The sequence below is a fragment of the Macrobrachium rosenbergii genome, chromosome 22, assembly GCF_040412425.1.
Source record: "Macrobrachium rosenbergii isolate ZJJX-2024 chromosome 22, ASM4041242v1, whole genome shotgun sequence".
Taxonomy (NCBI): Eukaryota; Metazoa; Arthropoda; class Malacostraca; order Decapoda; family Palaemonidae; genus Macrobrachium; species Macrobrachium rosenbergii.
In genome coordinates this window covers 10,018,169-10,035,711 of record NC_089762.1, presented here as the reverse complement: position 1 = coordinate 10,035,711, position 17,543 = coordinate 10,018,169, and the positions used below count along the sequence as shown (strand labels likewise).

The 17,543-nt window shown below is 23.4% G+C and overlaps 1 pseudogene; it reads left to right on the top strand.

Moving 5' to 3' along the window:
- Positions 1-5,563: 5,563 nt before the first annotated feature.
- Positions 5,564-8,200, top strand: LOC136850365 (DNA polymerase delta catalytic subunit-like; annotated as a pseudogene).
- Positions 8,201-17,543: the final 9,343 nt, after the last annotated feature.

Sequence of the window (17,543 nt, the reverse complement as noted above, 5' to 3'; positions counted from 1 at the left end):
TAAATTTTCCATCACCATTTTAAAAAAATGAACAAATGTATTTTTGATTCCTTCCTTACGTTGATGATTATTTTTGTTTTACATATCCCACCAGTAAGGAAGGAATATAAAATGAATATGTTTTGACTTTAATAAAGTATAAACATTACCGTACAATTTACGCGTAAAATAAATCCATCAAATAAAAATCTACTATTTTTAAAAAATATCTCAAAAAAATATCTACCTTAGTTTTTTGAGATTTTTGGAAATAACTTTTCTGATATAAACGACATTTAAAGAAGATAGGAATAAAAACAGAATAGAATGAATACCATCATTGAAAAGCTAAATGAATTTACTCTTAATCTCAAAAGAGAAACACGTACGTTATGTTGAAAAAAATGAAAAAATATTACCCAAAAAAAATCTAACTGTAGAAATTTTTTTATTTATTTATTATTTATAATTATTTCTTTATTCTTTTTATTTTTATTATATTATATATATTCTTATTCTTATTATTATATTTATTTATATATATAAAAATATATATAAAGTATAAATAATAAGAATAAAAAGAAAAAGAATTCTAAAAATCTCAAAAAACAAACGTAGATATATTTTTGAAATATTTGTTAAAAATAATAAAATTTTATTTGATTAAAATTTTTTATACTTATTTTGTACGCCAATGTTTATACTTTTAGGTAAAACTAATCACTCGATTCTAAATTTTCCATCACCATTTTAAAAAAAATGAACAAATGTATTTTTTGATTCCTTCCTTACGTTGATGATTATTTTTGTTTTACATATCCCACCAGTAAGGAAGGAATATAAAATGAATATGTTTTGACTTTAATAAAGTATAAACATTACCGTACAATTTACGCGTAAAATAAATCCATCAAATAAAAATCTACTATTTTTAAAAAATATCTCAAAAAAATATCTACCTTAGTTTTTTGAGATTTTTGGAAATAACTTTTCTGATATAAACGACATTTAAAGAAGATAGGAATAAAAACAGAATAGAATGAATACCATCATTGAAAAGCTAAATGAATTTACTCTTAATCTCAAAAGAGAAACACGTACGTTATGTTGAAAAAAAAAAAAATGAAAAATATTAATAAAAAAAAATCTAACTTTTTATATTTTGAGAAAGAATAGAATGAATACCATCATTATTAGCTAAATGAATTTTTTTTATTTATTTATTATTTATAATTATTTCTTTATTTTTTTTTTATTTTTATTATATTATATATATTCTTATTCTTATTATTATATTTATTTATATATATAAAAATATATATAAAGTATAAATAATAAGAATAAAAAGAAAAAAAATTCTAAAAATCTCAAAAAACAAACGTAGATATATTTTTGAAATATTTGTTAAAAATAATAAAATTTTATTTGATTAAAATTTTTTATACTTATTTTGTACGCCAATGTTTATACTTTTAGGTAAAACTAATCACTCGATTCTAAATTTTCCATCACCATTTTAAAAAAAAATGAACAAATGTATTTTTGATTCCTTCCTTACGTTGATGATTATTTTTGTTTTACATATCCCACCAGTAAGGAAGGAATATAAAATGAATATGTTTTGACTTTAATAAAGTATAAACATTACCGTACAATTTACGCGTAAAATAAATCCATCAAATAAAAATCTACTATCTCAAAAAAATATCTACGTTAGTTTTTTGAGATTTTTGGAAATAACTTTTCTGATATAAACGACATTTAAAGAAGATAGGAATAAAAACAGAATAGAATGAATACCATCATTGAAAAGCTAAATGAATTTACTCTTAATCTCAAAAGAGAAACACGTACGTTATGTTGAAAAAAAAATGAAAAATATTACCCCAAAAAATCTAACTGTAGAAATTTTTTTTTTATTTATTTATTATTTATAATTATTTCTTTATTCTTTTTATTTTTTATTATATTATATATATTCTTATTCTTATTATTATATTTATTTATATATATAAAAATATATATAAAGTATAAAAATAATAAGAAAAAGAAAAAAATTCTAAAAAATCAAAAAAACTAACGTAGATATATTTTTGAAATATTTGTTAAAAATAATAAAATTTTATTTGATTAAAATATTTTATACTTATTTTGTACGCCAATGTTTATACTTTTAGGTAAAACTAATCAATCGATTCTAAATTTTCCATCACCATTTTAAAAAAAATGAACAAATGTTTTTTTTTTTTCCTTCCTTACGTTGATGATTATTTTTGTTTTACATATCCCACCAGTAAGGAAGGAATATAAAATGAATATGTTTTGACTTTAATAAAGTATAAACATTACCGTACAATTTACGCGTAAAATAAATCCATCAAATAAAAATCTACTATTTTTAAAAATATCTAAAAAAAATATCTACCTTAGTTTTTTGAGATTTTTGGAAATAACTTTTCTGATATAAACGACATTTAAAGAAGATAGGAATAAAAACAGAATAGAATGAATACCATCATTGAAAAGCTAAATGAATTTACTCTTAATCTCAAAAGAGAAACACGTACGTTATGTTAAAAAAAATGAAAAATATTACCTAAATTGTTTAAAAAAAAAAATCTAACTGTAGAAATTTTTTTATTTATTTATTATTTATAATTATTTCTTTATTCTTTTTATTTTTTTTATATTATATATATTATTATTCTTATTATTATATTTATTTATATATATATATAAAAATATATATAAATATAAATATATAAATAATAAGAATAAAAAAAAAAAATTCTAAAAATCTCAAAAAAACAAACGTAGATATATTTTTGAAATATTTGTTAAAAATAATAAAATTTTATTTGATTAAAATTTTTATACTTATTTTGTACGCCAATGTTTATACTTTTAGGTAAAACTAATCACTCGATTCTAAATTTTCCATCACCATTTTAAAAAAATGAACAAATGTATTTTTGATTCCTTCCTTACGTTGATGATTATTTTTGTTTTACATATCCCACCAGTAAGGAAGGAATATAAAATGAATATGTTTTGACTTTAATAAAGTATAAACATTACCGTACAATTTACGCGTAAAATAAATCCATCAAATAAAAATCTACTATTTTTAAAAAAATATCTCAAAAAAATATCTACCTTAGTTTTTTGAGATTTTTGGAAATAACTTTTCTGATATAAACGACATTTAAAGAAGATAGGAATAAAAACAGAATAGAATGAATACCATCATTGAAAAGCTAAATGAATTTACTCTTAATCTCAAAAGAGAAACACGTACGTTATGTTGAAAAAATGAAAAATATTACCCAAAAAAATCTAACTGTAGAAATTTTTTTTATTTATTTATTTTTCTATAATTATTTCTTTATTCTTTTTATTTTTATTATATTATATATATTCTTATTCTTATTATTATATTTTTATATATATAAATATATATAAAGTATAAATAATAAGAATAAGAAGAAAAAGAATTCTAAAAATCTCAAAAAAACTAACGTAGATATATTTTTGAAATATTTGTTAAAAATAATAAAATTTTATTTGATTAAAATTTTTTATACTTATTTTGTACGCCAATGTTTATACTTTTAGGTAAAACTAATCACTCGATTCTAAATTTTCCATCACCATTTTAAAAAAAATGAACAAATGTATTTTTTGATTCCTTCCTTACGTTGATGATTATTTTTGTTTTACATATCCCACCAGTAAGGAAGGAATATAAAATGAATATGTTTTGACTTTAATAAAGTATAAACATTACCGTACAATTTACGCGTAAAATAAATCCATCAAATAAAAATCTACTATTTTTAAAAAATATCTCAAAAAAATATCTTTAGTTTTTTGAGATTTTTGAAATAACTTTTCTGATATAAACGACATTTAAAGAAGATAGGAATAAAAACAGAATAGAATGAATACCATCATTGAAAAGCTAAATGAATTTACTCTTAATCTCAAAAGAGAAACACGTACGTTATGTTGAAAAAAAAATGAAAAAATATTACCCAAAAAAAAATCTAACTGTAGAAATTTTTTTTTTTTTTTATTTATAATTATTATTTATAATTATTTCTTTATTTTTTTATTTTTATTTATTATATATTATTCTTATTCTTATTATTATATTTTTATATATATATAAAAATATATATAAAGTATAAATAATAAGAATAAGAAGAAAAAAATTCTAAAAATCTCAAAAACAAAAATAGATAAAATATATTTTTGAAATATTTGTTAAAAATAATAAAATTTTATTTGATTAAAAAATTTTTATACTTATTTTGTACGCCAATGTTTATACTTTTAGGTAAAACTAATCAATCGATTCTAAATTTTCCATCACCATTTTAAAAAAATGAACAAAAGTATTTTTTGATTCCTTCCTTACGTTGATGATTATTTTTGTTTTACATATCCCACCAGTAAGGAAGGAATATAAAATGAATATGTTTTGACTTAAATAAAGTATAAGAATAGAATGAATACCATCATTGAAAAGCTAAATGAATTTCTCTTAATCTCAAAAGAGAAACAAAACGTTATGTTGAAAAAAAATGAAAAATATTACCCTAAAAAAAAATCTAATAATTAGAAATTTTTTTCTTTATTTATTATTTATAATTATTTTTCTATAATTATTTCTTTATTCTTTTTATTTTTATTATATATTATATATATTCTTATTCTTATTATTATATTATATATATAAATATATATAAAGTATAAATAATAAGAATAAACATTATTTTTTACAAATTCTGTTTTGACTTTAATAAAATAAATCCATCAAATAAAAATCTACTATTTTTAAAAAATATCTACGTTAGTTTTTTGAGATTTTTGGAAATCAATTATACTAACATATCTAGATACAAGAGATTAATATATATATATATATATATATATATATATAATATATATAAAAAAGTGGATGATGATGAACTGAAATTATATTTCTTAGTCTATGAAAATGGCCAAAAAATAAGGACTTAAAAGAATCAGGAAAATTTGATGGACTAATATTTTTTTATAATAAAGTTATCAAATTTATTTAATTTTTATTTTTTTACTATTTGAGTAATAAAAATATCCTTAACACAAACTCATTCATCCATTCTTATTTTTAAAACTTGGTGACATTATTAAATAAATTTTTTGTTTTAAATAAAATATATATATATATATATATATTTACTTATATAAAGGAAATATTCCTTTTTATATATATATACATAAAAACACGATGAAAAGAAAAATGAAAATAATAATGATGTTAAAAATAATAAAAAAAAGATTTTCTTATAAAACGACCTTCTGTTCCTATTTTAAAAACTACTAGAGATTCTTTTATATTTTTCAATTTAGAAGTTGATGATTGTACTGGATTTTCGCCATTTTTAACAACGAAAGAACGTTATCGTACACCCGTCATACGTATGTTTGGAGTAAATAGTTTAGGAAATTCAGTATGTTGTCACGTTCATGGTTTTTATCCATATTTTTACGTTAACGTTCGAAAAAGTTTGATCTTCATCAAGTAAATAATTTTAAAATGACATTAAATGATAAAGTTTCTAATAAATTACGCTGTTTAAATGGATTAATTGCCAAATTTATCACGTCTGTGGAAATAGTATCTAAACAGAATTTATATGGTTATAATTTCAATAATGAAAAGACTAATTATTTTAAAATAACTGTATCATTACCCAAGATAATTCGTGATGTACAGCGCATTTTAATAGAAGAGAAAAGTGTTTTTATTTTAAAGATTATGAAAAGGTTCAATTTTATGAAGCCAATGTTGACTTTATACTAAGATTTATGATTGATACAAACATATTTGGTTGTTCTTGGATAGAATTACCACGAAGAAAATGGATCGTTAGAAATGAAAAATTAAAAGAAACAAAATGTCAAATTGAAATTGACGTTTTACAAAGTAATGTCTTGGGTCACGATCCCACTCAAACGCATTGGGCTAGTAGTATCGGACCTCTAACTACTCTTTCATTCGACATTGAATGCGCTGGTAGAAAAGGAATTTTTCCTACGCCAGATATTGATCCTATTATTCAAATAGGTAACGTTATTATAAAACACGGACAAAAAAATGATAATGATGATGATCAATATTCACATGTCATTTTTGTCTTGGGTGAATGTTCACCCATTGATAATGCTAAAATATATACTTTTCAATCCGAGAAAGAAATGTTGGAAACTTGGTCTCGTTTTGTTCAAAATGTAGTGGATCGATGTTATTACAGGATACAATATAAACAATTTTGATTTGACATATTTGGTGGAAAGAGCTAATCATTTAAATTCTAATCAATTTTATCTTAGTCGAATAGTGGGTTTAAAATCAACCGTTACTACAAAGACTTTTGAAAGTAAGCAAATAGGTAAAGCTATTAACAAAGTCATAAATATAGAAGGTAGATGTATATTGGATGTATTAAATGTTATTAAAAGAGATTATAAATTACGTTCTTACAGTTTAAATGCAGTTTCTCAACATTTTTTAAAAGAACAAAAGGATGATATTCATCACACACAAATATCAGTTTTACATCACAAGAACGCTCAAACGAGACGAAAATTGGCCGTGTATTGTTTAAAAGATGCGTTTTTACCTTTGAAATTAATAGATAAATTAATGTTATTTATCAATTCTATCGAAATGGCTCGCGTAACGGGAGTTCCTCTTTCTTTTATTCTTACGCGGGGTCAACAAATTAAAATCATTTCTCAACTTCTTAGAAAATGTTCAAAATATGGTGGTGGTGGTAATGATGATGATTTTATAATTCCTTCGTGCGAGGACCGAGAAAAGGGGAACGATTATCAAGGAGCTACTGTGATAGATCCAATAAAAGGATTTTATAACGATCCTATTACCACGCTAGATTTCTGCGCTTTATATCCTACAATTATTATGGCTCATAATCTATGCTATTCAACGTTGCTTAATAATAATAAGCATACAGCCTTATCGAGTGATAATTATACTAAAACACCATCAGGTAATTATTTCGTCAAACCTCATATACGTAAAGGCTTACTTCCTCAGATATTGGAAAATTTACTCTTAGCTCGGAAAAAGCTAAAAATGATTTGAAAAGGGAAACGGATCCGTTAAAAAGAAAGGTATTAGACGGTCGTCAATTAGCTTTAAAAATATCTGCAAATTCCGTTTATGGATTTACGGGTGCCCAAGTTGGTAAATTACCTTGCGTAGAAATTTCGCAAAGCGTTACGGCATTTGGACGAGAAATGATTATGTTTACCAAAAACATGATTGAAGAACAATATCCAAATGCTAAAGTTATTTATGGAGATACGGATTCAGTAATGATAAATTTTGGCGTAAAAACCGTTCAAGAAGCCATAATGTTGGGTCAGGAAGCGGCGGATAACGTTACGAAGCATTTTATTAATCCTATTAAATTAGACTTTGAAAAGGTTTATTGTCCATATTTACTTATCAATAAAAAACGTTACGCGGGTCTGTATTATACTCGACCAGATACTTTTGATAAAATTGATTGTAAAGGAATAGAAACAATTCGTAGAGATAATTGTCATCTCACCGCCAACTTAATAGCAGAAATTTTAAAAATAATTCTCATTGAACGAGATACGAAAAAAAAAGGCCGTTACACTCGTCAAACAAACCATTTCAGATTTACTTAATGACCGAATTGAGTTAAGTCAACTGATAATAACTAAAGAATTGACAAAAACTCAAAACGAATATAAAGCAAAACAAGCCCACGCTGAATTGGCCAATAAAATGGCCATTCGAGATTCTGGAACAGCGCCCACACTTGGAGATCGAGTTCCTTACGTTATTATATCAACAACAACAACATCTAAAAAAAAAATACCTTTATATCAAAAGGCTGAAAACCCCGATTTTGTTTTGAAAAATGGTCTTCAAATAGATTATGAATATTATTTATTAAATCAAATTAAAAATCCTCTATTACGGATATTTGATCCTATCCTTGGAAAGGACACTGAACAAATTTTATTACGAGGTGATCATATGATTATTATAAAAACGGGAAAAGAATTAAATGTTTTAAAAGTACGACTACAATGTACAAATTGTCAAAAATTTATTAATCAAAATAACAAAAATTTATTATGTATTCAATGTAGAAAAAATAATAAAAAATAGTATTATTATTCATTGCATAAAGGATTTTTTTATATATATGTATGTTATTATATATATATATTTTTTTTTTTTCTAACAATGGTGAAAAAAATTCATTTTAAACATTTAATATTTTTTATTTATTATACAAGATAATCTTTTCAACAATTTTTTCCTTTGATTTTTCTTTGTACTATTAACTCTTCTTTTCCTCCAACAAATCAGTTTTTAAAAGTTTATTATTCTCTTTTCTCAAAGCTTTACATTCCTCTAAAAGTTGGGACAAATCATTACATTCATTTAAAAGTTTGATAATTCTATTCTATTTGCTAGGGTGGGAGGTAACCATACTTTTGGACAAGTATTTACAGCGATCGTTGGTGATGATGTTCGTCCAAAGTCTAAACATTTTGATCCAGCAACTTCCCAAGATGATACCACCATATTTGTTTTCTCTGCAATATGAATTCAAAATGCGTACACATGTATATATAAATGTAAAATGAAAAATAATAAAAAAAAATAATAATAAATAATTATTACTTTTTATATTAATAAAATATTTTTATTTTATTTTTTTCATTACACTAAATAACCTTTTCTAGTAAAAAAAAATAATAATAAATAATTATTACTTTTTATATTAATAAAATATTTTTATTTTATTTTTTTTCATTTTTTGTTATTCAGTATCAAATTGATAGCTGAAAATTTTTTTATTATTATTAATAAAAAAATGTAGCTATTTTTATTTATTATTATTATTACATTAAATATTTTTTTATATTTTGTAGATATATATAATGTTAATAAACTTTTGTCAATATATATAAAAATAATTATATATATTAAATAATAATTTTATATTAAAAATTTTTTAAATTTTTGTCGTGTCAAGAATCATAATTTTTATTTTTAATATGTTTTTATATGAATAAAAATCATCAATAGATGACAAAGACAAAAAAATTATTTTTATTATTTTATATGAATTAATTCTGAATATGGAATATACACAACAATTTTCCCATCAAACAATTCGAGAATACACGGTGTATTAGATATCCTCTGCTGATCATCGTCGTATTTTTTTTATAGGATGAATGACTGAAAAATTATAATTTTTATATCTCTTAAATTCAAGATATCCCTTTCTCGTTGAATATTAAAATCAAAAAACTTTAAATGAGACTTTAACTTTAAAAATTCAATACCCTGTTGATTGGTTATAACAGACATGTCATTATTAGAAGAATAATGATATGTCATTTTTTAATTCATATATATTTATTTAGTCATGAAGAAATATATATATTTTTCATTTATTCTATATATATATATAATTTATATATATATGTTTTTATATAATAAAAATATTATATATATGTTTGTTTAATAAAATATATATATATATATATACGACTTAAAAAATGAACAGTTGTGTAAATTCTTCTACTATATTTCATTTCATTAGTGAACCTACAAGTAGTTTGAAAATTTATAAAACAGGGTTAGAAAAATATAAGCAATACAAAGTAAATTATGATAAAAAGAATCTAGTACTTTCATTGCCCGGGTTAATAAAAGTTTTTTATAAAAATAATAAAGAATTGTATAACGTGTCTTTTATTGATGTATTAAAAGTAATATTACCAGATGAAAATTATAAATTTTTAACATTTGAAAACTTTTTGCGCTTATATTATCAATCATATTTTTCACCTATATTATTTAAAAAAAATAATAAACCATTGAGGTTATATTAAGTCCTTTTCTATTATATATATATATATATATATATATATATATATATATATATATATATATATATATATATATATATATATATATATATATATTTTACTTTAATAAAAAAAATGGGAGTTCATTATTTGATAAATCACTTAAAAAGTTATTTTATTCCAATTTCTCTTTGTAATGATAATAATAATAATAATAATAAAATTTTAAAAAATGATAAATTGAATTTTATTGGAGTAGACAGTACACATTTTTTACATCAAACAGCAATAATAAAAATAATGATTATTTAGATTTTAATGCTGAAATATTGAGTGATGCCATTTTGCATTACGTTGCGCAAGTATGTAATTTTTTCAAGTTGAAGATGGTAGTAATATTACTTTTTTTGGCCGTTGATGGATACCCTCCGGTTTCAAAACATAAAGTGATCATTATAGATGATGAAAAAATATTTACAAATTAATTAATGTAGGCAAATTATTTAAAAATAGTTTTAAACTATTGGAGGAAAAAAAATGACACGAGATTTAAAAACATAAAATTTAATTTTGTAACAAATCTTGAATCTGATATTCAAGTACGTGGAGAAGGAGAAATTGAACTTTTAAATTTGCTAGAAATTTATCATCATCTACTAATAATAATGATGATGATGGTAAAAGTGTTATTATTTCTCTTGATTCTGATGTTTTAGCAATGATGACATTTTTTAAAAATTCAGAAATTATTCTCGTTACTCCTAATTTCAAAACAGGCATAGGACTTTTATACAACTTGGATAATTTATCTAATGACTTAAAATTAAATTATTATCAACTTATAAATTATGTTATTTTACATTTTATATTTTTGGAAGTGATTACAATTCTGAGTTATTATTAAATTATAATGATGAAACCAAAAATGTGATATATAAAGCTGTTACTGAATCATCAACTAAAATGAATTTTAATGACGTCTTACAAATTGCTAAATTATGTAATGATACTTTTAATGATAATGATGAAAAAAAAAATGTTTATTTTTTTATAGAAGCCCTTTGTGCTATAACTTATTACCTCTCTTTAGGTGAAAATAAAAATATTTTAAAATTTCCTTCTTATTTAAAAAAAAATAAATATAATTTAGCAATTTTAATTTTTATCCTTCATAAATAATTTGTCCTATACGGTCCTTTTTATTAATATCATATTTATTATTAGATAAATTATTTAATACAATATCACCATTTTTATCTCCGCCAATTACGATAATTGATGATTTTGAAGCTAAGCCAGATCGGCTAGCGTATCTAATATAATAATGCGAAGAAAAAGAGAGATGAGGAAATTTTATACCTGTAGAAATAGTAATAACATCATTTCCATTTATCGTCATGTTTTGAGGTGAAAAAACGTCCCAAGCAACAGACCCCTCGTCATTTTTTTTCGCCAATATTCAGTACCACCGTTGTTATTATCTTTATTATTATTATTTTGTTCATTATTATTATCATTTATTAAATATTTTAACAATCTAGCTATAGCTATAATATCACCCACTTTAACATTTTTTCTTTTGTTTTTGAAAAATTATACATTATTATTCCTATATTACCATGAATAATCTCTATCAATAATTCCTCCCAATACGTCTACATCTTGATCTTCGTCCGGTTTACTTTCTAGTTTGATGTAAAATTATTATTATTATTATAATTTAAATTAATATTCGTAAATATTAATCTTTTTCTAGGGTGGTATATTTACATTAATAGGACTAAATATTTCATAATAAAAATTTTCATAATTTTTTGTGGAGAAATTGCAGAGAAATTTAATTTTGTATATTCCATATTCCATTTTGTATATATATATATATATATATATATATATATATATATATATATATATATAAATTTTTAGATTAGTTTTTATTTTTATTTTATTTTAGAAAATTTTTATTAATAAAAACTTTTAATAATGAAAAAAATTTTAAATTGTATTTAAATTATTATTAAATTTCATTTTAAAAATTATTGTTTTTAGAGGATTGTATATATACTTTTATTATTATTAAATTTTATTTATATATATATATAAATAAAATATAATAAAATGGTAATGTCATTTTTGTTTAGCTTAAAAGGGTTGATAGTTGTCAATCTTGCATTAGTCTAGTTTAAACTTTGTCGTGGTATAATTTCTGTTGTAAAAAAATTTATTTAAAAAATGCCAACCCCAATAGAAAATGATTTATTTTTAACAGACGACGACGATGATGATGATGATGAGATGAAAGAAGATGATAATTTTAACGAACAAAAAATGGCTGAAGAATTGTTTACTGCCATCAATAATATTAGGATGGATAAAGAAAACGATGAAGGTTCCTGGAATCCAACAGAATTTGATGATTCTTTATTACCACAATCACAAATATCTTCCTCTTCTATTACAACAATACAACAACAACAACAACAACGACAGTTATCACCAGAAGAGGAAGACTTGTTACAAATAGCAGAATTGGCAAAAAAGGAGCGATAATACAACAACAACAACGATAGTTATCACCAGAAGAGGAAGACCTGTTACAAATAGCAGAATTGGCAAAAAAGGAGCGATAATACAACAACAACAAACAGTTATTGGCAGAATTGGCAGAAAAAGGAGCGATAATACAACAACAACTAACAGAATTGGCAAAAAAGGAGCGATAATACAACAACAACAACAGTTATCACCAGAATTACAACTAGTAAAATTGGCAGAAAAAGATGAAGATCTGTTACAACAACAGTTATCGGCAGAAAAAGAAGCGGTAATACAACAACAACAATTATCACCAAAATTACAACTAACAGAAAGGGAGGAAGATCTGTTACAACAACAGTTATCACAGAATTGGCAGAAAAAGAGAAAGATCTATTACAACAACAGTTATAGTAGTAGAGAAAGAAGAAGATCTGTTACAACAACAGTTATCACCAGAAAAAAAGGAAGATCTGTTATCACCAGAATTGGTAGAAAAAGAAGCGATAATACAACAACAACAATTATCATCAGAAAAAGAGGAAGAGTCAAGGATTGTAATGCAACAAATGTCTGATGAAGATTTAGTAATCGCAATCACAAAGAAACAATTCTCTGAGACAAACTGCAGCATTAATAATGAAGAATCAATAAAAAATTTACAAAACATTTATACACAAGTATCATCATATAGTGAGAAGGAAAGAAATGATGATAGCAGCAGTAATAGTGATAGCAGCAGTAGTAGTGATAGTAGTAGTAGTGATAGTAGTGATAGTGATGATGATTCATCTTATGATGATGACAAAAAACGTGTTGAAAAAGAAAAGAAAAAAATTTCAAGAGTTTATAGTGCTGATGATGGTGGTAGTGTTGTTGAAAAGAGAAAATTATCATCAATAGTTTATGATAGTGATGATGACATCGGTGTTGTTGAAAAAAAGAGAAAATTATCATCAACAGATGATGACATCGGTGTTGTTGAAAAAAAGAGAAAATTATCATCAACAGATGATGACATCGGTGTTGTTGAAAAAAAGAAAAAATTATCAGTTTATGATAAAAAGAAGAGAAAATTATCTTCTACTGATGATGATGATGATGATTTACACTTGTGTAACAACAGTAGTACTCATTCAGATCAAAGTTTGAAAAAAAGAAAAGAAAAATCTAGAGATGGTGAAAAGTTTCATAATGAAGAGAAAAATAACAACAGTAGCAGCAGTAATGGTATAAAGTTTAACATTAATATAAAAAATGATCATGATATTAAAGTGAATGACACTCTTCTAATCATTGAAAAAACAAAAAATGTTTCTTGTTCTTCACCGATAACTTCGATGTCTAGTAGTTTATGAAAATTCCCCAGTATGTCATAAACGCATTATAATAGAGTATAATTCAGACTATATTTATTCTGATGAATACGATAGTTTCAATCTATCCTTTTATGGACAAGATAATATAATTGAAGCAGTAATGAAAGACCAGTCTATACCAATACGTGTTGAAATGCATAATCGTATAAAAACCAAAGATTTACAATTGTATACGATTGTGCAAGATCTTTTGTGTAAATACAATATAGATACATTGGAATACCAAACTCGCAATGAAACATGGTTTAAAAATTATACGATGCCAACAAGTTTGTTTCCAAATACAAACAACAAAGTGATATAAATTGGAAAGACTTTTGTGCTGCTGAAAAAGGAACAACAACTGATGAAGTTAAAAGAGAATATGAAACAAATTTTAAAAAAATATTTTGGTAGTTTAAAACTAAAAGATATTTTAACAACTAATGGTATAGGAAAAGCAGATTATCATTTCATTTGTCAGAGTTTAGGCAACAACTTTCCTTTGTCTCCCAAACATAATGGAGATCGTGTTGTTTTTGAAAACTTTTTAAATTTATTCATTACTACAGAAGGCAAACATAAGAACAATAACAACAACAAATGATGATGATGATGATGATGATGGTTATCAACTCTCAATAAAATGTAAAAAAAGATGATGTGCGTCTGTTTTTGAGGAAAAATCTTTTGTTATTTTCTCAAAAGATGCATTGGTTAATGTTAAAAATTCCTCAAATTTAAATCTGTTATGTAAAGATGTCTTGAATAATTTATTCAAAATTATCAAGAAATGATAATAACAGAGGATCAGTTTCATGTTGCCATCTCAATTAATAATGATGATGACAATTATGATAATGATTATGATGATAAAGAAATTAAGAATAATATCGGTCAAAAAGAATTAATAATGAAATAAGATTAATAAATAATGATATAATATATATAATTGTACCATTTGTAAATAATTTAATTTACTTTTTGAAAAGGTATTATAATAAACATTATTCTAGTGTTGTAATTGAAAAAAAATGGAAGAAGAAAAAGAAGTTGTCATTGTTGTTGAATCTAATAGAAGATAAATAAGTTTATATATATATAATATATAGTAATGTATATATATAATAATAATATAATGTATATATATATAAAAAATTGTATATTTTTTTAAAAACATAAATGCAAAAAATATATCTGTAAAACAATATAAAAATAAAATAAAAATTTATTTTATCACATTTTAAGGCCTTACGTTTATTTTTTATTTTTATATATAAAAAAAACAAAATGGTAGTAATTGATACGTGTGGAGTATTTAATAATCAACACAGGCGATGGGACCTGTTCAATGGAGAAAGAGACGGTCATCCATTTTATTGTTTGGATTGTAATAAAAAAGATGTGACTGATAGTATATTAGAATTAATGTTGAAATTACATATAACTTTTAAATTACAAATTGAAAATGATAATTTTTCTCGGCTTTTTAATAAGTATAAGGAAATAAAATTTAATTTACTCTATCAAAAGGAAATCATCGATAATAAAGATATTAAAAATGAAGCAGATTTAGTGGATTATTTTCTAAGAAAAAAACTTATTTTGGGTGTAGGTTTTACCTTGACATCGTTATTTGAACCTAATCTTTCGCAAACATCTTTTATCATTCCTATTCTTAAAGAAGGGAAAATGTTGCAACTGTTAATCCACAAAAAAATCCTTAAAAAGGACGCAACCTGCGTTGATAGAGACGAATGGTTTTGTATACTTGGTTTCCTTTAAAATGTCTATTTTGTCAAGATTATCCGAGAGATTTATATCCTGGTAATTTTGTAATAAATCAAAATATATTGTATATGAAATCGTTTATTTGGGTAGATAAACGTAAAATTCACATTAGGAATATAAAAGAAAAAAGGTTATTAATAATGAAAATAAAAAAAAACAATGAGACAAACAATTTATTATGTATAATGAATCAACCATTTATTCATTGGCCTTTTTAGAAAATTAATACACAACAGTAATGGATAATAATGCCTTGAACAATACGGCTGTATACTCTATGGGTGATGTATTTATTTCCTTTATTGATATTTTAATCGCAAAAATTCAAAAAATAAATAGACAAAATGAAATTATAAATAAATTGAAACCATTTTATTATTATAGCAATAAAAGGAAAAATAATAATAATACAAGTTTTTCATCTTTGGACATAAATTTTCAAGATTTAATCAACATGTACAAGATTTGCAAAAAAAAAAAAAATGAAATCATTAATGGTGAAAATATAAAACTCAAGTCGGAAGAATCATTATTATTATTATCAAATAAAAAAATAATAATAATAATAATAATGATGATGATGATGATCCAGAAAAACAATTAATAAAGTTAATATTATAAAAAAATAAAGATTTATTAAATAACGTAAATTTGACTAAAAAAATAATTAAATGGTTTCATTTTCCTCGGGGACCTATAACTGAAATATCCCTTATTAATAACCTATCTCAAATGATTAAAATGGGTGAAACTGATATCGCCGTTTCTCAGACGAGTATACTAGATAAAGATTATATCAATTTTGGAAAACAAAAACAAGACGTACCGTCGATAATTGGAACTGGCAATTATTTAGATTTTCATAGAATTGGCCGATTTACTAAAAATTCTCCTACTAATTCTTATCACAACATTTGCAGAATAGCTTGCTCCATACAGAAAATGTTGACCAAAGACTCAAAAACTACAAAACCTAAATACATAAACAAAGATAATTTAGGTTTTGTAGATTTGATCGTAACGGCGGATACGCCTAAAAATTCTGGACTAGTATTAGAATCAGTAATCGATTGCTTCATTTCAAGACCGGGGGCGGTGATTAATGAGTACAACATGGACAAAATTTTATATAAATTATTTCCTAATGGATGTTGTAAAATTTCCCATCCTGAAAGGATTAAAAATTATTTACCAGACGATGAAAAATTTATTTATATATGTAGCAATCACGTTTTATATCGAATTATTCCACAAATTCCCGCTATATTAATGGAGCGACAATTACGATATCTTTACGATCAATTTTTGCATGATTTAAATTATTATAGAATGACTCAATACGCTTTAAAAATTCTTGTTCCATTTATTGAATTAACAGAAGAAAAAGAAAATAAATTTTGGGTTTGTACGAGTTTTAGTAAGAATTTTTACAAGTTGCACGTAGATGGATTATTTTATTCTCCTAAAGAATATTGTTTATTAATTAATAGTAATAAAAATAAAATACCAAACTTATTCGATCCTTCTCTCCGTTTGACGCCATTTCCCACACATTGCCATTTACCACGTATCGGTCACACGGCTTATACTGCCAAAAATTTTATCAGAACGCCCACAAATTATTTATCAATAGGAGAATTACATCAAAAATCTCAAACGGTTGCCTTTTATTCATCTAAATCTTATCCTACAGAATTGATTAATCAACCAGGATGGTTTCCTAAAATTTTAATCGCTGGGGGTGTTAATAATCAAGAGGATGGTATTACAGTTAGAAGGGGCGATTGATAATGGTAAATTTTCAGCCGTTTGCATTGAAACAGCTTCCATAAAACTCGTATATAATAATAATAATAATTTTGCTTCGTCGTGTATATCTTTTAAACCTTTGATAAAAAATCTGACATTTTACGTATAGGAATGCCCATAGGATTATTT